Below are 23,693 nucleotides of genomic sequence, written 5' to 3' on the forward strand. Positions count from 1 at the left end.
AATAGGTTTAAAAGAGACCATTATGCACTTGCTAGTGCAGAGTGAGGAGATGAAATGTTGCCAAATCATTCTCCTTTTAAAATCAATAGGAATTCTTGTTATTGGATTCAATGGGAGTATAATTAGGTTCTAAACTCACACACTTTCTTGACAATGTGTGTTTCTTTGCCTCTTTCATTCCTGTTTCCCTCTCAGATATGGAGAAGTCTCGCTGTTCCAAGGCACTCTCAGTTTTTTTAGCCATTTCTCTCCTGCAATACAGCCTGGAGAAGGCAGAATGAGCACAAATAACCCAGATAACCTATCCTGAAATCCAGCTGTAATAATCCAGCCCATCACCCAGCAGACAGCTGAAGGTCTGATCTCCTGTGTTCCCTGTCCACCCTCACACTTCCCCAGGGACCTGCTCAGAGCCACCCCACGTGCTGAGCCACCTTTCCCACTTGCAGCCCAGTCTGGATTTCCAGGTCCTGCTGCAGGGATGCTAAGCCCAAATATATTTAGGTTGAATTGAATCAGATATAAATCTGTCCCACAAGTCAAAATTATTTTCAAAACCCCTGTCAAAGTAATCCCAAGAGGACAATATAAATAACTTCCCTTTGTAAGGGTCACATAAGGAGGACCCAGCGTTTGCCATATCTGAATTCTGGGCTCCAAATCAGCCACTGTGAAGTCTTGAATCCATTCCCAGCAACCTCTCAATGAAAGTTATATATGACTTTATGTACTTGCTCTTATAAACAGTGCACTGAACAACAAAACTGTATAAACTGTATAACTGTAAATAAACAAATATATAACTGTATAAAGCTACATCCCAAATATTCCCAAATACAGAGTACAAATGGGATATTTTGAGTTATTAAAGAAGGAATTTGGCAAGAATGCTACCTGAAAAGCCTGAAAACAATTAAATTTCAAATTATCATTAGTAACACTAATGTAACATATTAGTAATAATTCTAAATTACACATGGAGCTTTTAACATACAGTATTTTCAAAAAGAGTTCAATATTGCTGTCTCTTACTACAAACAAGAAAAAAGATGTGGAGATGTACTCATTGTTCTATCTAAGGTATTTGAGTTGGCCCTGGGAAAGGGACATTTTTTCCCCTATTTATGATTCTCACTGCTATAATCTGTTATCCTGGAGAATGGGAAGGCACCAGATCTTGTGCCAGTTATCCTCCCAAATCTCCAATTAATGTTGAAAGTAAAATATTGGCCACAGCATTAACTACATGATAAGAGAGAGCACTCCTGAGGTTTGCACAACCCAACCAAGTGGGTTTCACTATAAAGTGTCTCGTTAGCAACAATACCAGAAAATTGCAACATTTTCTTAAATTAGCACTAAAACAGAGATGACTCATTTTGTACCATTCTACAGTGATTTGTCTCTTCCCTCCATTTCATTCCCTCCCACCATCCCTCAATCAGATGTGAAACTTTCTGCAATGGGAGGAGAGAGAGGGAAGAAACCAACACCAAAATCTCAACAACTCTGTATTTAGGATGAGCCACTCTGCAGCATCACAGCTTATGAGCTCCAAATACAGATGCACTCATCTGCTCCTCCAAGCAGTTTCATGGACTAAAGTTCTTCAGCCCTGAGGCTGTACCTCATTTGTACCTGTGAGAGAGAAACCCTGCGGCCAAAAATGCAGGTAAAACTCGGTTCTTCCCATAACTTCCAAAGAACTGGGTTTATTTCAGCTCCCTGCAGTGCAGTGAACAGTGCCCCTCTATTTCCAGCACTATTTACATTCGTGCCTGATCTAGCAATCATTCTGCAAATATATCAGAACTGTTTCAGGGATAATAAGAAAGAACATTGTTTTGCAGCTAAACAGTGTTAAAAAGCAAAGAGGTTCCTTGCTCTGTGAATGTCTTTGCAATAAAATCCATGGGTTTAGATTGCAATATTCTGGTAGGACACATGCATCATGATATAAATTCCCCACAAACACACAAGTCTCCCAGGTCCAGAGTAGCCCAAGTCCCAGAAGGCAATCCTCAGGGCAAACCTCAAATTCAGAGAAGCAAATTGTTTCACAGGACATTCTACTCCTACCAAAACTTCCAAGTGTTTCCTCTTTCCTCCATCACTTGCCAGTCTCCTCACCCACTGTATGTCTCTACTGGCATTACAGATTCAATTGTATTTAAATAAAGCAAGCACAGCATCTTCATCTAAATGTTAAGGAAAATATTTATCAGCACAAAGGCAGTCTCAGCCCGTAGAGTGTTTACAATGGTTTTTATCTTCAGGCTACATTAGGATTTGCTGTGAAATAGTATTTGCAATGACTGGTGAATCACTGCCAAATGTGGTTGCACCAACCATATTGCAAAGCTTTGCACAGCAGTAATCACGGGGTACGTCTGACACTGGGAGCAATTGGTACAGAAGAGCAGTAAAAAAAGATGGTCTGTTCTTTCCTCACTTAATCCCTTCTGTTGAGGCACTCTTAAAATTCAGAATAAAATATGAACTAAGATAACAGATGCCCTTAATGAGGCCCTCTGTTACTCTACCCAAGTATCTCCGAAAAAATAAAATATATAGATGCTGTTTCAGCAACTAAGACAACAGAATTACAGGGAGCAGAAAGTTTGTGATTCTTTGGGGCAGAGGGTTATCTCACACAGGAAGGAATAGTTGGTGAGCTTGGAGGCACTGATGCAAGCTGCAGAATGCTAAGATACGCTCAGCCTACTTCTCTTGATACCAAATCCCACTATCCTCCTTAAAACTGGAGGCAAATAAATAACTGTAACTGAGCAGATTAAAAACATGCAAAGGTAATTTCTGCCTTATGAGAAAAAGCTACATGTAAAGAGATCTTAATGCAGAAAATTGCTGCTCCTTGTTTAAGGGAAGCATTCCCACTCAATCTGATAATTACACCTCAAATGTATAAACACAGAGTACAGGATCTGATAAAAAAGTGCAAAATCGATCCAATACACTTTTAATTCTACAAACCAAAACAAACAAACAAATCACTCTAAAGACTCGAAAAGATCACTCCAAAATCTATTAAAGTCTTTTTCGACTCAAAAATCTTCATATTTAACAGAATTTTGGCAGCTGTGTGTGATCAACAGAGCATTTATGGCAATTTCCACCTGTGATTCACAGGTACAAAGTAGCATTTCTGACTGTCCCAGTATGAATGGCATTGGAACAGGCTGAATGCTACCTGAGCATTCAGTTTTTTCAAAAGATTATGCAGGGGTGATAAGACAAACTTTGCAAAGTACAAAATCTTTCATCTGCCAGCAAACATTATTTAGTATTTGCTTATTGCTGTGGAAAAAAGAAGATTCATCAATGATTAATCTTAAGAAATAAAGCTTTACACTCAGTATCTTTCCTGAGAACAAAACATTAAATCTAAAGTTGCTTTACAGATCTTCTTTATCATAAAGGTTTATTGTTTTCTAACAAAATTAATTACTGTATTGAATAAAAAAATATTACAAACCAACTAGTTTACAACGCAACTGGAGAAATTTAATGAACTAATTCCTGAATAATTAAAATGCACTGATTTTCTGGTATAGCATAATCTTTTAATATCACTGAGGTACTCTGTGTACTTTTATATGGTCAGATCTCATTTTGATCCAAGGTCCAATCTGAACTACCCTCAGCTGCCTCTCTTTACAGCATGTTATTCATAAATGTTGCATATGTTCCTATATTCCTCTAAAACAAGAGATGATAAACTACTGAGAGGCTCAAAACTGGTTGCTGGGGATTTACAGATAACAATAAAATGCAAAGAATAATTTTAAAATTCAGCAAGGAAAGCAGTGATTTTTAGTTCAAAATTGCCATCAACAATTATCACTTATTTAAGTAAAACAAGAGAGGAGAGTCTCAAAAGAAATGTGTGTGTGTGTCACTCCTATCTTGACAAGAAAAATCTATTTTTAATCTTCTTACATCACATATCACAGGAGGTCTCCACTCACTTCAGTGTAGTAGGACAGCAAAGGGGAAAGTTATACATTTTCAGGCACTAACAATTTAAAATTAAGACATGAACAAATATTGTTAGTAAAAGCAAAAGAGTGAGGAAAACACCTCAGCCTGTGGAATAACAATAATGTTAAATAGAAATGGTTGTTTTCTGAACACTGTCATTTTATAAAATGTACAGTAAAGCTTTTATATGTAAATTACTCAAACTCAGAAACCTTTCACTTCAAATTGAATTGAGAATAGCTTGAAGAAGAACACTTTAGTGAAAGCGTGCTTAAAATGAACAAAATCAAGAACAACTAAGGTGCACACACAATGTTTCACTGGAAAAAAAAAAATCCCAGTAAATAAATATTTGATTTATGCACTGCTAACAAAAAAGGATAAAAAAATTGGCTTCAAATATATTTAGATAGCCTCTTAATACATGCACCTGCTTTTTCTTTGAAACTGATTATGTTTGTTAAACTATGTGTATTGCCACCAAATGCATAACTGTGTTACATGGCTGATTAAAGCCACTACAATAGAACTACATTATACAAATAATCACATTATCACATTTAAAAGCTCCTTTCACTAACATACTACAAGAATGAATTTTTCCTTCAACTTTTGAACTAACAGTCATATGATATCATCACTGTAATTTTAACTTGCCAACATCCCTTCAAATAATCCAATCACATCTGGTGATCCAGCTTGAACTGTTCTGTACCAAACCCTCACACCAGGTACTCCATGAAGGTTCTGAAGGTTGGGAACTCTGTTTACAAATCCCACATGGATTTCAAAAGAAGTTATATATGAAGCAACTGCCATATCTGTTGTTTTTACCAGTTTGGAAATGTATTTATCTTCCTGTTCTCTAGCAAACCTGGGCATCTCTAACAATGTCCTGCCTGGAAATGCCAATTGACACAGACCATGATACTGGAATGCAAACCTTATATTTTTATTTTTTGTATAAATTCCTGGTAATTTAAATACTTTGACAAAACCAGCTGCAATCCAAATGTTTCTATTTGATTCTCTGTGACTGTGTTTCACTTGATTGCTGTACCAGGGCCATGTACAGATGACTCTCTCATGGCACTCTCACTGCTGAGAAAGGAGATGAGGTACCTGACCATGGGTAGATAAAACAAGAGCTAATCATTGGGAAATTGGAAGAAAAAACAAAGCTTACCTCAAGAAGAGAATATAGCCCTTACCAGAAATTAACTTACACAGACTTTAACAAAACTCTCATGCCACAATAGCAAAGGAATAACCTCTCTGTAAGGCTGTGCCCTTAGTAAAATTATTTTGAATTCAGTTATTGATTGTATGCTTCCTCCTGTAAGAATATGGAAATCTGATTTTATTCCATGCTTGCAGGGTAATTCTCCCTTTGGATTTGAACATGGCTACCAAGTACCTTAAGAGCCAGAGAAACATTTGTCCTATAACAAAACCTGGGCCTTTGTTTATGGGTTTGTGAGCACAGGAGGTAAATTTAACCAGTGACCAATAAAAGAGACTGATCCTGCTGGCTTTTGTAAAATAAATTGTGATCTTCTTCACATCAGCTAAGTCAGGCTTGCAAAACAAATCCCAACTAAAAAGATTAAGACATCAGGCATTAAAAATAGATGTGGGGCCTATTAAACTCTAATGTACAATTCCCACAGTGTGAGATCTCCTCACCTGTGTTTCCCACCAAGGCTGCCAACAATGAAACACCCAAACCAAAATACAACCTGGTGATATTTCCTCAGTTATCAGAGAGAAGTACTCACCTGGGGTGAGTGAATGAGCAGAATTTTGAAAGATGGTATTATTAAAACTATAAGCCAAAAACTAAAATGCTATTATATCCCTCGCTAACTGATATTTCAGCTATTAATGCTGAACTTCATCTAACTTAACTGAATGCTTTTGCACTGTTTCTCCCTCTCTATTGCTAAATGTGTGTACAATACCTTGAAGGAGACATAGGTATATTGCAAAGGTTATATTTTAAAATGATATAGGATGGCTGCATTTGACTTTTTAAATCTTTCTCACTCTACACTTCAGAAAAGGAATCAGAAATCTATATGGATTTGCCACACTGTATCTTTTGGTGAAAGCAGACAGGTATTTTTATCATGAAAAATTACTTGTGAATTTTTGGACATTGATTAAAAGTAATATTGTGCAACATTTTAGGAAAAATAACCCACCAGAAATGCATTCATGTTTATATCTAAAAATGTAATATTTTTCTCCTCTGAGTAAAATGATGTATCTAATGACAGGAGACTTAAATGCTAAAAGTACTTTCAATGCTTTCAATTGTTCTTGTACTTGGTTGTATTTCCCTTGTTTGTGCAGGGGGCAAACATGCAGTCCAAGCTGCTGATAAACAATTCTGTGTTAACACTGACCTTGATTTTTTTTAAGATAAAATTGTCAAACTCTTCCCACCAACATTTTTACAAATGACTGTTCCCAATGTCCGAAAAAGGAATATTTTGCAATTCACAGGTTCCCAGTTCCCTTAAGGCACCTCCATCCAGGAGCTGCCTTTCCCTTTAGTGCTGGTTGACAACGCAGAGGGAGAAGCAGACCTGGAATCCTCAGCTCCTCCTGATAAAATGCTGTATTTATTAACTTTATTACCTAAAATAAATAGTATTCTGTTTTACCTTCTTTATTCACAACTTTCTCAGGCTTGCTTTGGGAAAAAAATATTTTGAAATTGTGCAAATGGTCAGAATACAGATATTCCACATAATTTGTTGTGACATTCGGGAAAAATAAGGCCAAATTAAGCTAGGATACTAACAACATAATTAGGAAGCAGAAATAATTGCAACTAAAAAGTTAAAGATTGTACCTAGGAACAGAGTGACATAAATGGAGGAAGGACATAACTTCTCTTTCCTCTCTGCCCCCACACTAACTTGCCATATCTTATCTGTAGTTTTTGCTCCGTGTTTTATTATATTTACTGCTACTATTGAAGAATTTAGGAGGTTAAGCCATGAATTAGGCCTCAACATGCTACCAATTCAACAAACACTGACAAAAAATGGTAAGTGCTCCAGGACATCCTTAAATGCATTGTTACCAGTGTATTTTCTGTTCTTCCTATGATTTCAATATACAAATATTTAAAACAAAGAGGCATTTACAACAGTTATAGGATTCCTGTTACTTTCTGCATCAGAAGCAGGTTAGATAACAATACAAATGCTGTAAATAATGTGTTATTTCCGCCTCCATTTATCAATGATAACTCTGATAACACAAGAAAAAAAAAGTATTTAGGATACCTAAGCAGAAAAACAAGGGATTTTTCCCCTGAAAAAAACCTAAAGAGAAAACTTCATAAAAATGTGAGGAAATCAGCGAGCAGCAGCCCAGCAGTCCTGGCAGAACACAGATTAAAAAAGCCCCAGAAGGGGCAGCACCACCTTTCACCTGTGACACAGCCACAGGGGCTCAGCCCCGCCAGTCCCCACAGAGCAGTGGCGAGCGAGTTGTTGTAATGAAGAGCAGAGGTATACAGCCTTTATCAGATGAGAGGGGATTTGTCAGAGATTAATAGAATTCCATTGTAATATCCATATCTCACAAAGGCATACTCTGACAGGGTCCAATTACTTTCAACAAGCTGGGCCTGCTACATGGACCCTCTGAACCGGAATGGCCCTCCAATCTGTATGCTTTCGTTCAGACAGATAACACCAACGTGTTTCTCTCTGTGATCACTGCCTAACTTAAATGAGTTAATCTCGTTTTCCAGATGAATTGTTATTTTGTCTCCCGCAGGCTGTGATTACCGGATAAAAGTATTGTGTTAACAGGAGGGCCAGGGTCTTTTCAGCAGCGGATTCCACATTCAGATAACCAGCCAGAGAAGCTTTTGCTTGCTTGCTTGCTTTTTTTTTTTTTGCTTTTTTTTTTTTATCTAATGTGAAGTAAGAGAGTGGCACTAACAGGAGAAAACTGTGAAATGACACAGAGATAAACCTTCCCAAATAATTACGTAACTTCGTCAGAGGTCAGAGGGGCAGTTTATCTTCATATTTCAAAAGAGCGTCCCGGTGAACCAATCTCATTTACAGCCTACCTCTACATATTTTAAGATGTTATTTGCCTTTCAGTTCATGCCTGCCCTTTCTTTCTGTAATGGCCTTTGTTTCTGAAGCCATTATAATGTGCTTGAGAAGTTCACAAGGGAGCCTATCAGAATATAAATATTTGGAAGCACTGAAAACTATCTGGGCAGGATCAGAAAACAGGAAGGAAAAAACAAGCCCATGATTTCACAAACAGTTCTCCTCAACTGATGAAGCAAGAGCCATATGGTGAGAGTTTTAGTTTGCAGCACATTTTTCTGAGATAATGTATTTTCTCAATGACAGCAGTGAGATTCTTCATTTCCTTTTCTCGACAAGATGTGACAAATAAAACGCCCCACTCTAATTCTCAAACAGTACACCATGGCTGGGGGGAAGGCTTAACGTAGGAGAAGAACCTGGCTAGCATAGGAAACACCTGATTGTGCAGTTGTGCCCTGGCCAGCAGGACAATCCTTTCGTGGCCATGACTCACACCTGACCCCATCTGGGCAAATTCCAACCCACCAACAGCAGCAGAACTGCACAAATTACATCAAGTCCATGTGGCCGGCGCATTTTCATCCATATAGAAAAAAGAACACAAAACTATGTGGTATTTCAGTATCTAGTGCCACAAGGTAAATAAAATTTGACCTCTGAATGCAGTAGATTTCTCCAGTGGCTCTCCCAGTGCGTAGATCTGAGTTGCTCCTGAGGTGGGTTATGTCAACAGTTCGGAAACGAGAGGCAACATCCGATCGCTGGCAATGTACCAAACGCTGCCCATGAAGTGCAGTCAATAATCTTATGAAAGCTTCCTGACAGAAAGCCACAACCTTTGACTGCAAAAAGCCAATGTCTTCAACAAAGTGTGAATGAGCAATGGTGTAGGATGTGTATCCAAGGCACCCAGTGGGTGTCTCCCCCGCTGTGGGACAGGTCTGGGGCAGAGCAGACCCTTTGAGTCCCTGTCCTGCAGAGCTGGGGCCTGGCAAAGACCATCACAGCTTCCTTCATGCTCCTGTTCCCACATTTCCTTCCACAGCAAAGGAGAGGCTGAAGCAAAAGCAAATCTGAGGAGTATCAGTCTCTACACAAATATTTGGGCTCCATCTTCCTTACACAAAGATAAACTGCCATCAGCAGGAATGGAAATCATTCATAGGCAGCCAGGTAAATTAGTGAAAAATGACATATTTTGGAGTTTCTAAATGGCAGAGGTTAAATATTTCTGTATCTCCTAATGAAATGAAAAGTCTGTGCAGCTGGAACTGCAGCCATCATATCACTGACCTCCATTTTGATCAAGTTGGCAATATTCCCATTTCTGACCAGAGACAGCAAGTTCAACCTCTATACTGGGAATAAGCTCAAAATCCATCATTTAAAGGTCCCTAGTATCTTTCAAAATGGGTAGGTGATAACTCAATGGTTCATATTCTCTCATGAAAACAAGCTTTATGCATTACAAACAACATAATGCAAAATGTCCATACACTGTAAGCAGTCAATCACCTACTTAGGGTGTAAAAACAAAGTTACAGTAAAAACATGTCTTCCCTCAAGAAGGTGAGCAGAAAATATGGTTTTTTACACAGTAGGAGCTGTCCTCAGGTGTATCAGGAATCACATTGCTTGCTGGGCTACAAAAAGCATATTCTGGTCATCTTCATCACCCATGATTGTGTTTTATTCTGCTTAGCAGGAGACCAGTGGTGCTGCTAGGAGAGTGTGAAGGGCTCCTATGCATCATCATAAACAAGATAAGCAGAATTATTTCCTAAATTACAAACAACTACAGCCATAACAAATCACTGAGGGGAGCAGGGGAGGCTGTGGGCACAGTGTGGGCACAAAGACGTGAGCTTTTAGCAGCTTTTGTCAATGCTGCTGCAGGAGCAGGAGGCTGGTGTGACTTTGCCTTGTCTTTGTCAGAAGAAAGAAGGAACAGTATTTTTCTGTCCTTTTTTATAAGTGTTTTGATTGCATTTCTTCTGTCCACTTAGTCTAGACAAGGCTAGGCCTCAGTAGAGATCTCAAGAGGCCATAGTTTCCCTGAGGTATACCTCAGTAGGAGGATTTTTTCCCCCTTTTTCTTGCTTAATTAACATATCAGATATGGGAAAAAAAACATGAATAAACATCAGGCAGTGTCATTTAGAGACTGGTCACTTAGACTAACCCATGCTGAGTCTATACCCGGGCACACACAAGGGATTAAGCTCCCAGCACAGCTGTAACCAGGACTGCTCACATCCTGGCTCTGGGTTTGTGCAGGACACAGCCCTGACAATCTGCTCCTCACACGGAAATCCTGAGTTCCTGGTGAACAGTCCTAGTCCAGAGCTCAGAGCCACAGAGCAGTGGTCACTAGAACACAAGCAAGCACTCCTCACAGTAACAGGCCTTTTCCAGACAAAGCCAACACCGGTGTAGCAGAAATGATGCTAGTAAGAAGTGATGTGAATTGGTAACAAAGAAGCTCGATCAGCATGATGGAGACAGACAGTCAGAGACACAAATTAAATCTCAGAAGCAAATTAATTTCTCATTCATTTTTCTGTACACCAGTGCTACAAAACACTTGGCAAAAGTTGCCTTGAAGGTAGCAGCTGGAAATTATATTGTTTCAAAAGCTGAAAATATTCTCTATGGAGAAATTTTAAGCCCATAAACTTTTCCTTTTCTTAGTTTGTTGTTTGTTTTGTTTTTTTTTAAATACTGCATCAAAGTGCATGCAGAGCAGATCCATGAATTGCTACATGACTTTATTTTTTTAAAACTGCCAGCCTCTTTTATTTGGTGGTCCTATAAACATAAAATTGATAAAACGGACAGCTTTCTTTCTAAGCCAGCTTACATCTCTCCATTTTTGAAAGCTTCCTAAACATGCAAGCACTCCATAAAAAAGTAACTGGTGCATGCAGAAGCAATGCAGTTCACAAATGAAGCAGTATAATGTCAATGGTTTGAAATTGTTCGGTCTCAGTTGTTTTCCAAGTCAATGCACTGGCAGTCTTGCCTGAATGCAACTAGTCAATAGAGAGAAAATAAATAGAGCATTTCCAGAATTCACCCATCAGCACTGAAAAGTGTCTGCTTACTATTACACAGTTTTAACATGTCATAATCGTTTTTCACAGTATAGAAACTCTCCTTATACCTTGGACAAAGAATGAATGACTATTTTAGCACCCTATACATATCTTGTAATAGAAATTCTAAGCAAACTGTATCGACTATAGTATTTTAAGTGGTGCTATTAAAGTAGAATCTGAATTATTTAGCCTCTTTTTAATTGTACATTATGAATAAAAAATTTATAATTTGAATATCTAAAAGCAGAGACTTCTGTATTTGGTTTTCTGAACATATTCATTTCTGTAAATACCTATACATTGAACAAGCTCCCTGTAATTTCGGGTAGAGTTGAACACCACAATTTATGCACAGAGTTATTCCCATAAAGAATCCTACTGACTATTAAATTGGACAGGTTTTGCTCACACAGGTGAAAGCTTTAGTGGCACAGCTCTGTGACTCTAAACACTCAGACATTAAGCAGCAGAGAGAAACACGTGTCCCTTATCTTTCTATCTTTTATTTCCCCCGTGCTGTATGACAAGTGCCATGTCAAATAACACCACTGGTGAATGCTACACAGAGAGGAAGGAAGCAGACAGGACAGACACATTGCTACACTTCTGGGGAAAAAAAAGGGTTCTGCCTGCTTCTCCAGGCAGAATTATATGATAATATTATATATTATATGCTTAATTTTATCTAAGGTGCTATGCTGACTTAGATAAGGTCCTTGCAATGCCACATAATTACAGGAAGGATCTGCCATAGTCTGAAAAATGAGAAGTATGTCTTTTCCAATCCCTTGCCTTGTTATCTGTCACCTGGATGAAAATCATGTGAAAAAAAAAAAATAAAGAGGGGAAAAGAATTCCCCTTCAGACCCAAGAACACACTAACGCCCACGGATATAAATGTTACAATAAAAGAGCAGGACGACTACTAGCAGGGCTTTTATAGCTTAACAGTATTTTGACAACAAATGTTCATATTTCATTTGAAATTTATGAAACCTTTGTGCCTGTAATCCCATGAGCAGCTACATGGTAAATGAAAGTAGCAGGCAGTCTAGATTAATAATATTTTGCTTCATACTGGAAGAACATTGTAAGGAAAAGAAATCTCCCTTTATCTGTTCCTTTTTTTTTTTTGCTTTTTTAGTCTCTGTATTGGAGCAGATTCAGAGCTTTAAAACCTGCCTGCAAATATTCACAGGTGCCTTATTAATTTATGAGAAACTGAAGGACCCATCACAAGGTATAAGCAAGCAATTTAGTAATAACAAGTAGAGGGGTATGATGCATGGCAAAATACCACAGCTCCTAGTGTTAGAGAGCTGCCAGTGGTTTAAATCAAGTTCAAGGGGAATACCTGGAGTAAGCTCCTGTACTTCATATGCTAATAAAAAATTGGTATGGAAAGAAACCATTGCCCTATGAATCAAAACCACTGCTTTTACATTTTCACAATTTAGACATACATGCATGCTAAAAGCTCAAGTGTGGCTTCTTGCACTTAAATGTCTAAGTGTCTTTTTCAACAGCTCTATCTATCTTCAAGCACATCCAACAAAAACTGTGGATATTTCCTACATTTTTTAAGTAGTCTCTCAGTGCAAGCTAACATGGCAAATGTGATGTGGGCCTAAAAAGCAGAGATTTATTTTTGTTAAAATGTTTATACATTTTTTTGAGCTGTCATGTGGACTGATCTCACACACACAGGGTATATTAGGGTGGTAAGATCACCCTGACATTTGCCTTTCAATGAACATGTCATTTTAGAAAAGATGGTTTAGTGGCACAAACCTACAGTCCTGGGTTTTCAGTACCATACTGTAATTAATATTTGCCACCCAAACCAGAACATGAGAGTTACCTCATTTGCATTCTTTGTTCATAAATGCACTACAGATTGTCAAATATATTAGCAACCAAAGGAAGCCTTCCATCAGCATCTGTGCTGAGTGGATTCAATAACAGTCTAACCAATTTACTATAAAACTTTTATAGAAGCGTTATATACTTGCATCAGGTTCACAGTTTTATTAATTTACACAGATTTTATGGTTTCTTGAAGTTCTTGTCTCTAAAAGAATGAACTGCTACTTGAAGAAAGCTGAGTCTAGTGAGAAAATGATCTGCTTAAATACCATTGAATCTCATAAAAGAGTAACTATACAGTAGTTATACCACCATCTACATTTCCATATTTATAAAAACTGATACAGGTATAATTGGTTAATAATGTCTCTGCCTTCTAATGCAGAATAAAGTAAGTTTTATTGATCAGTTTTGTGGTTTAACTGCTGATTTGGAGGAGAGGAGGAGGTCTTGAAGGAGAGTAGGGTAAAGGGAGGTTTAGAAGATTTTTTTGCTTTCTAAAAAAAGGTCCAGAAAATAATTGTTCTTCTGAGGTCCCTTTTAGGATGTTCCTGAGCAATAAATTAATGACAGGAGTTTTCTTCCTTTCCAGAGCAAGACTAAATAATTTACATATTTAACATTAACATACTTTATGATGTGGGAGTCATTCACAAAGCAGCTTTGTATCTGCATCCTGCTCTGGTACCAGCTAAGTCCAAGGACCAACTATAAACTTCTAGTTGAAGGTTTAGTCTGAAAATGAGATCTCACACAATGAAGTATGCACTGTGCCATATGCACCAGAAACTATCCCATTTCTGAGCAGCTCTCCAGAGCCTAAAACCCAACCCCATTATTTGTCCTTCCGGAGCAATCCCATGACAGAACATCTGTAGCTATCACCCCACAAAGAAGCACAGCCTATGTAACAGTGGAAGAGAATAAAACATGAGAAGAGTGTGCAGTAAAAGCTTGCAGTGGAGTGGATTGTTGCCTACAGGCAAAGAAAATGTGTTTCCTGAGGTGGAACACCTCACCCTCCAAGACCTGAGGAGTATCAGGAACATCAGAACCTGAGCAATGTGACAAAATCAACATGGGGTCACATCCTGCACCATGTGGAGAAGCCCTGTCAAACACATTACTCCTAGAATGTATGTGTATTTATATAGAACACAGAAGCATGTGCATAGAAGTACAGAAATTATACATATATATTTTAAAAATACATATATAAATGTATATGTATACTATTTCTATTTGTAAATATAAATATAAATATAAATATAAATACATCGGGTGTGTGTCTGTACATTCACAGATACTCCAGGATAAAGGAATTGCAGAGAGAATTTCTCAGTGGAATCAGTCTGGACTGCCCTTGGGCTAAGACTGAGCCATCAAATCCTCTGTGACCCTCACCCAGGGGCTGCACTGCATCCCACCAACCAAAGGAGTTTCTTACTCTGACCAAGCACTGGCCAAAACACACCTTGAAGACAGATGGAATATCTTTTACGGGTTTAGTTTCACATTTGCTTAGACTTAGTCTTGCTAGCTGAGTAAATGTGTTGAAAACAGAAAGTTTGCTAGTTTGTATATCTTCATTTAAAACTAAAGTAAAGTTTAAATGCCAAGTAATTGAGTCTGCTTCACTTGGGCCTGCTCTAAACCCCTTTTTTCCCGCTGCTTGACCTTTGGTATTACCTCAAGATATAAACAAAAATTTTAAAAGTGTTCAATGGCTCTTGCAGCAGTTCCAGAAGAGCAGCTCCAAGAGAGAATTGTCAAGATTTTGAAGTATTTTTTCCAGATACCTTTTTATCATTTCACATCATGTTTTTACTAATACTGAGATAATCACAGCTTCAAAAACAAAGCTACACACAATTACAAAGCCAAGTCCAAGCAATTTTGTTAGGTTAATTTCACTGTATTTTCTCCACACCCAAATTAGCTGAGTCAAATTCAGCTAATTTAGTATTAGAGAAGTAACTTCAAAGGTGCATTTCCTAAATAAGATAATATGTCATGCACACTGTATCTGCAAGCATCAAGAGCTTTGTAATGTGTGCTGGAGAGAAGGGCATGAGGAGATCTGATAAAATTCAGGAAGCTTAATGTCAAATGTATAGAACAAAAGGAGAATCTTCTCCAAGGTATGACACAGACAAGAGTGAACAAGTGAAGGAAGTCAACAGGAAGTTTTACAGCAATATCAAATAGATCCCCATTTCTATAATTCATATGATTTCACTTATGTGAATCCCCTGTGTATTTTAAGACCACAGTTTTTAAAGGGTTCACTTGGATATTTTCTCTACCCTTCACCCCTGTGCTCTGAGCTGACTGGGGATTGTATTACAGACCTTTCTATTTTAAAATAAAATTCTGCTCTCATTTAAGAATAATAATTATTAAAAACAAGGAAGAGAGCCTTAATTATCATATCATATAGTATGTTATATCATAAATCCAGACACAGTACTCTCATACAGCTCTAAATCACTTTCTCCTATCACCCTCAAAGACAACATAAACCAGAAGTGCTGATCTACAGATAACAGTTACCCATCCAGAAGGCATTTATTGGATTGTCTCCTATCATCCAACCTCACAGAGGTCATATAAATTTCTTAATAAAATGTAGAAACAAAAATACAACTACAATTAGAGAACTCCAGAACCATAAAGATAGAACTACCTCTGAGTATTTGTTCATTTAATTCCAGCTATGTTAATTGTTTATAATACCTCAACTGAACGAGTGCTTTAATGTTAAGAGTAGAAGACTACAGTAGCTCAGATTTCCAGTCTGATTTCTCTTTTGCAATTTTGAGAACAGCAACAAAACAGAAACCCAGAGGAAATGCAGGACCTTTCCTTTTTTCTTTAAAAAAAAAGAATAAACTTTATAAATACATACCTGGTACCTGTTCAGACTAAAGACCATTTGTAATCCCTCAGCATGATAATATTGAACAGAAACACATTTTTATTAAAATATCCTAAGTGTGCTAGTTACACATGCATTCTAATTGTCTTTATGGCATTAGTCCAGTCCCACAACACATGAAAAATAAAGGAATGGAGTCTCATTTTTTTCTTATTTTCCAATTGGGAAGATAAAGTCAGGTCTGGTTTTGGAGAGTAGTTTAGTACTAGTGGAAGTCTGGCCTTTCCCCATGTGTGTCTTTCCAACCATAATGAAAGAAGTAAAAAGAAGTGTATGCTGAATTTTTCTCAGAAGTGAAGGAGAAGATCATAAATTGCTTTGAAATCTCCCTTGACTTTAAAATTATACCAGATTTTGCTCTTTTCCATCTGAGAACTGCCTTTTCTGCTAATTGGCAATATGTCCCAGTGTTTGATGTTTACTCAGCTACCATCCTCTGCTACTCAGGCTCTTCCCAAAAAATTAAGAACCTTAGTCAGTTTTAGGTAGTTTTCGATGGAGTTTTACTTTGTTGTCCATGTTTTGCAGTTGGAAATTTCAATTGCTTCCTTCAAGAAGTTAAATAAGAAATCAAAGGCCAACAAGGAAAATAAAACCAGTCAGTTTAAATGATGTATCGACCAGGGAACGATAAGGTAAATTGAGATATATACAATTCTGTTACAAGTAACTCATGGCAGTCACAACTTCTCTTTTCTTGTACTGAATCAATACAGGGTTGTGCTTCTTCAAGAGAAGTCAAAGTAAAACGTATCCTTTTGGATAAGACATCATCTTCCACACAGTATAAACAACTGAAGAACAAAGTAGATATTAATAAAATATATATAATAGTTATTTTCACCTTCAGTCAAATTGTGCCCTATTTTATAGTGCTGAAATAGAAAAATCTTAAAATAACACCAAATCCCCAGGCATCTACTAACAAGGGTACTACAGAGATTTAGAGGCCTCTAGTGACTTCTAGAGTGCAAGTTTGTGTACCAGCACCAGACTGATGCTTCTGCACTGAAAACCTGCAGCCAATCACTGCCATATTATTTTGGGTTTGTTATGTGTGGGGGAAGAGTATTGTTTGCTATTGCACAGGCACTCCAAGAGCTCAGTCGTGGTCAGGTTTCATTGTTCAGCACAACAAAAGCACACGCAGAGAGAGCAGGGCTCCAGCTCTCGGTCGCTGCCATGAGTGCCAGCCCCAGTGTGACACAGGGACTACCTGGCAGGTGCCAACACGGATTAGCACAAGCTCTGTGTGGGCACAGAGTCCTCCTGCCATTTGCCTGGGTGCTGAACACAAATATCAAGTTTTAATGGCGGCTTTAGACACAGCTTTTTGCTTGTTTTTAGTTCAAGACCATTCTGCATTGGTCAGAACAAACAAAACCTCTGCAGGCTGAATCATTCCAGAATTTTCCTGCTCAGATCCTCTTGCCACACCTTTTTAAGACAGCAAGTGTTTTCAAGTTTTATCACAGAGCAAGGACACATGAAAAAATTCAGCTCTTGTCTTCATCATCCCAGCAGGCTTGACAAACCTTCCCTGTGTAACCTTAAACACAGCAACAACTCGCCAAAACTAATATGTAAAGGCATGAACACTGACTAAATGCACCACTTAAAAACTACAACTCAGATAGGCAGGGCTTCTCAAGAGATACCATTTTTTTGCAGCCAAAATTCCTCCCCTCCTACACCCTTCCCTGTAGAGTTCTCAGCAGCAAAGCAATTTACTCTCGTTACTCAACCTACAACGCTAAGAGCATTTTTTCTCCTCAAAGTCATCTGGAGGAATGGGTAAATCAGACTGGGTTAAAAACAACGACAGCAGCAAAGAAGAATTACAGTGCTCAATTTTCACAGAGACAGGACTAAACCTTTTAGCAGGACAGATTAGCTCATTGTCCCTCTGAGCCTCACGTTTCCCAGGGAAGCTGAATGCCTGGGATTGTGACTGGGGAAAGCACGGCTGGCACAGAAACGCCACCTACCCTCGGTGCACAAAAATTCCTCTACAACCCCAGAGCTCATAAAAAAGCAACAAAAAAGGCCAAAGACCAAAAGCCAGAAGATTTGTGCTTTATTTGGTGTACTTGATCCAAATCTTTCCTGTTATTCCTGAAAAGTTCTCAAGGATAGAAGATTACAGAAAGTTGCCTGGTGGTTGGGAGAAGAAATCAAAACCGCTGTCATTCCTAAAACACCCTGATTCCCCAATTTTCAGTAATATTTGTAGTAATTACTTCTAAAATCAGGTATTTCTCCTGTCCTACAAAAATAAGAACAAATTTATTTCAAATATGCCAACTTAAACATATTTTTATGAGTTTACACCTTTTTATTTTTCATCTTTCTTTACTCTTTGGAAATGATGCAGTGTTTTCCCCACATTTAACCCATCCCCAGACAGATGAATTACAGTCCATGTTTCAATATTACAAAAACATCTCAGTGTGGACTCATCACTAAAAAGAGCTCAACTCTCTCTTCCTACATTTTACACCCTGCCTCAGGCTGAAGATCTGGGGGAAAACAATCCAGCACTGAAGCTTCTTACACTGTTGGGCAGTTTACTTATGGTGGTAGCAAATGCCCCAAAGCACGAGTCATTTGTAACTTCTGCAGGAACAAACAAAAGCTCTATAACAATATACTCCCAGAAGTTATCCTAACCTCACAAGGGGCAGATAGGCAAAATGCTCTGTATGACATTTCCAGCTCTGATGCCTACAACAACCAGAAGGAAATAGGAGATATGACTGTCCACCATGTATTTTCCATCTGAACCATCCTTGGAAGCAAGAGCAGCAGATGGCAGGCAAACTGAGATGGAATTTTTCTTGCCATGTTTTTTTTACAGCGATTTGAGTCAGGATTGGTTGTCTGGCTCCCCTTCCTCTCAGCCACAAAAACAAATATAAATCTCCTCTTGCAAACAGACACATCTTTACTGGTTGAAGATGCATACAAGGAGGCAGAGGCCAAAATCAGCTGGTCAGATAATAACCATCCTGTACTAGAAGTTCCCTGCGAAGTGCTGTGAAGATGCTGGCACAAAAACCTGCACTGCATATTGCTGCAGCATAATTAATTAAGCCTGACAACACCCCTGTGAAATACAATAGGTCTAACCACTAAACCAAATCATCCTTATAAACATCCAAATGTCAGCAAGTGAATTTATGTCAGACTTACTATTCAATCAAAGGGGAAAAAAAAAATCACATATAGCTTAAAAAAAAAAAAAAAGCTCTTTACATTACGTAAAGCTCTCTTATATTTTTGAATAGTAATAAAGAAATCAAAGGTATGACAGCCTTTTACAGGGATAACACCTCAGAATATTAGTAGATAAATCTTAGAAGAGGTAAGAAGTATTATCAGGGTTTTCAATTGCAGAATCAGACAGTGCACTTGAGAATACTCTGACACTATACATAAAATATTATACCTATTAATTCATGATGAAAATCTAAATAATTAAAATAAACCAAAATATCATTAATATTAAGATTTTGATAGTTGGATGTTGGTTAGGTGGTGAGGAAAATATACTTTTAAAGATTATTAAGCCTTTAGGATCAGGTATCCCTTACAACACACACTAAGACAAACATAGACATATGTTCTAAGAGCAATTCCAGCTTGATTCTTTATGACTTTAGCTTGAAGGATTTTATTTTCTGTATAATCTTTAAAGTGGAAGTGCATTCACTAGCCGCTGGCTGCACTGTTTATCATAAAGTCAGCTCACTTAGTGCTGTCCAATTAAAATAAACTACAGCTGCAATGGATCACTATTTTTCTAAGTATCTGAAAATATTCCTGCAAAGCCCAACCTCCAAAAATAAAACATAAATGAAAAGCAACAGTTCACTTGGCAACCATCTAGGAGAGGATGTTTTGACATTATTTTCATGTTATTAAATGCAGATTTTCCACTTAAAAACAAGAAGCTCCTGTCACAAATGATTTATATATTGAAATACTTTGTATGACATAAGAAAGGCATGTAATGGCTTGCTGCTGTAACCTTTTAAAATAAAATATAAGAATACACACAGGATATTTTTGCTTTGATACTTTAACCATTTTGCTGTTTATTGTGACAGACAACATTTCAGTGCTAGTCAATATAATACGGTAGCATTAAATAAAATGTCCAAGCTCCATCTGACTTCAAATACACTCACTTAATTTTAAATTATTTTTCTTCTACTGCTCTCTTCTAGTTCATGCCTGGAAAAATGACAGACTATAAAACTCATCTTTTAACCAACTACGGTTTCAAAATTATTTATTTACGTAAATTTGGGGAAACCAGGATCTCATGACATGTTTGTATGCTTCATTTCAAGCATGATGAAAGAACAGAAAATAAAATACAAACTTTTTTTCTTTGGTACTGACTTTGTTCTAGTTCTTCCAGACATCGACTTCTAAACTCAGGCTGCCACCAACAGACAGCTCACAGACAAGGGAAGCTGATACTCATCTGCAATGCACAATGTGAGGCAGCAGAAGGGCCCCTTCCCCAAACAGCAACTAATGAATGTACATAGAATAAAAACAATGTAAGTTTTCTCTGCTGTGTAAAGCTGCTGTTTAGATTTGCAGGTGGGCAGTCCCACAAAAATGACACAAACATCTTGAAATGCCTATAGAGAATCTATAGCCAAAAGAAGATTTTGTGTGGCTGGTGATGCACGAATTTTCTTCTAGACAATTCCTAAAAGTTAGGCTGTATTTATCTAAAGAACAACACTGCACCTTTAAGAAAATGTTATTTTTCCTGAGGCCCTATCAAGGTAAATTTCATCAGTATTCAAAGAATGAGCAAAGCACTTCAACAATTTATTTCAATAAAAGAAGACTTAGCTGAAAGGAGTATAAATGATGAGAACTTGCTTTAAACTGATTTATTCCCTGCAGCAATAAAAGGAATGTTTCTTCACTCAGCTGTTTAATATGCAAATATGCAGAGCATCCAGCTTCTGACAGCACATCATTAATAAAACCTTGCACTAAGCAGAGCTCCCGATATTTCATCCTGATGAAAATACATGATGATGATTTTAGACTGTATAATTTCAGAGTAGGAACAATGTACTTCCCAGTGATGGAAACTCAGCAATCCACAGTTCTAGTGTGGATTTTTTAATAAGTTAACCTATTTCTGCATGAGGGAGACGTTCTGTTCACAAGAACTGTGAATACAGAGAATTTTGTCACCAAACCCTCTCAACCAGACCAAGCAAACCTTGGTTTGGGAAGCAGCACCAAAAGAGATATGTTATTTATAGAACATCATAACAGTTGATTTCTTATTTAATCAATTAATTCCTCTCTTATCTACCAAGTTTGATGTACTTCACCTGTACTTTTCTCAGCCACTGTACTATCTGACAGAATTGCAGCAAATGTGTAAATTAAAGCCATCCCTTAAAATAAAATTACAAAAGAAAAAAAATCTGCAATTTTACTTCTTTACCTCATTAAAATCTATGAAGTAGAATTCCTAGATCTGACCATGCTGTAGCATTCTGCTTGTGGTTATATCCAAAGTATGTACATGCTTTCTTCTTCATTTCTTGTGCTAAAACTCTTACACTGTTTCCAAAGAAGTGTTTAAAAAGGTTAAAAATTATCAAGTTTTTAATAGGAAAGTAATATTTTTCAATTCTTTGCTCTGGAGTCTTTCCAGTCCAAAGATGGAAATTGGAGGCTGTACAGAAATGTTAGTTTTTTAAAAACTTTGTGCAGAATTGATCCTCAGAGGTGACACAGAATGTTCATTTCTCCACTGGAATTGGTACCCACGCAGAAGATGCTGATCACTTTGTAACAGGGATATCTGAAGAACACTCATTTGCTTCAGTAGGTAACAACTGAAAACTTGCTAAAGTCTTGATGGCTTATTTTGGCTGAAATACACTATTTTTCCACTGAAAGTGATAGGTCAAATATAAAGAGAGACCCCTTCTATACTGAAAGAACAAAAAAAAATGACTTTGCATTTTAATTCAAAACTATTTCTACTATGAATCAATCATTTAGTGTATTTCAAAGAAGTTTGAAGGATTTTCCTTTGAATCATTTCCCACTGGGTGCCTAGGAAACAAAACATCTTCAGGGCTAAATTTCAGGGGAAGTCTTGCAGGTTTTAGTAAACTTCTCCAAGCCAGTACTTTACATGTTTCTGTTTTCTGTGCGTGGCAATACTCCCTCATAACTCAAATGGGATTAACCAATTAAACATTTCCCAGTAGTCTCTAAAATAGCTGCTCTTGGCATGTTTTTTGCATGGAACAAACCTCAGCGGGAGGATATGATAGAAATCTTGCACTATTTAAATATAGAATTGGGACATCAAAGAAAGGGTTGTATTGAAATAACATGGATAATTAAGGAAGTGGAGAACAGTAATAACTGATTTACATAAAATGCTAATAAGCCTCTTGACTTGTTCGGCAATTTCTGCTTTAGGCATGGCAACCGCGGGTTCAAATTTGTATACTAATTTTATTTTAGTATTTTCTTTTTCTTCCTCTTTCTCCCCTTATTTTTTAAGCTCTCTACAGCCAGGCCAGTCTGTACCTGGATCCAAACATCCCTCAAAACAAAACTCCATCGGAATATGAACTCCTGTGAAAGTTTTGTGCACGTTCCCATCCACCCAGACGCAAACAGCTCCAAGTGTGAAGACCCTTAATTACTTGTCTGCGTGTGCATGGATTCAGATTGCATCCCTCCTAGTTCAGCTCACTTTCATGTCATGCTGAATAATGTGTTACAAGCGATCAATGACATATTAAAAACGTTAACTGCTCCTCACAATTAGCAGGACTGAGAAAGTTTGAAAGCAAGTGGAGTGTACTTGGCAAGGATGCATTTCCACAGTGCTCTGCTCCTTGCTGCTGGGATGGGATGATGAGGGCACGGCATCAACACAAGAGGTTACAGCTATTTTACACTGAAACTTTGTGCCATTTGCCTCTGCAAAGAAATTTTATGCTCTGAAATTCTTGTTTTATTTTACTCTCCTCCTGATGTCTCCTCGCAGTGCTACAGCAGCAGTGGCTTTGAGATGTGAATGTGAATGAGTGTCTGAGCTGCTCCTTCAGGACATGTCTGCGTATTGACCTTCAGCTTACCCTGCTTCCCTGCGAGCCCTCTAAGCATGATCCATCGCTTTCTCAGGCCATTCTCCCTTCACCCCATTGATGGGTTTCAGAGCTACTTAAATTTCAAAGTCCTGATGCGTTGCAGCGGTGGCCAGAGCTCAGCTTTGCTCACTTATAGATTGTACAAGGTCACAATAAGGGAAGGGGGAAAAAAAAGCCAGAGCATTTATCAGGATGTATTGCTTTACTTTTTCTATCCATCACAAAGGCGATGATTCTATTTTAGTGAAAATCCATTGAACTCAGATCAAGTCAGATGGCTGTTATCATTGGAAACTCAAGAGCTGTCACACCATAATCGGTACAAATGAACACTGAAACGTGGGGCTTGAGGCCGCTTAATGGTCTTTAGTGAATTTTTTTTTTTTCTGTTGCTTTTTAAACACCACAAAATCATTTTACTTAAGTGATTTCAAATTGAGAACACTGGGATTTTGTTACACAAGCACAGTTGATTCAATTATAGATGATCTGACAGCTACTGTGCTGCTGTTTTTTGCCAGTGTGCCCTCTCCCC

At 37.8% G+C, this 23,693-nt stretch overlaps 1 protein-coding gene across 1 annotated transcript in view; it reads right to left on the reverse strand.

The window, feature by feature from the left end:
- Nucleotides 1–23,693, reverse strand: part of WWOX (WW domain containing oxidoreductase) — a 473,213-nt gene that overhangs the window by 223,919 nt on the left and 225,601 nt on the right. The window lies entirely within an intron of this gene.

This window comes from Parus major, chromosome 11, assembly GCF_001522545.3.
Source record: "Parus major isolate Abel chromosome 11, Parus_major1.1, whole genome shotgun sequence".
NCBI classification, from domain to species: domain Eukaryota; kingdom Metazoa; phylum Chordata; class Aves; order Passeriformes; family Paridae; genus Parus; species Parus major.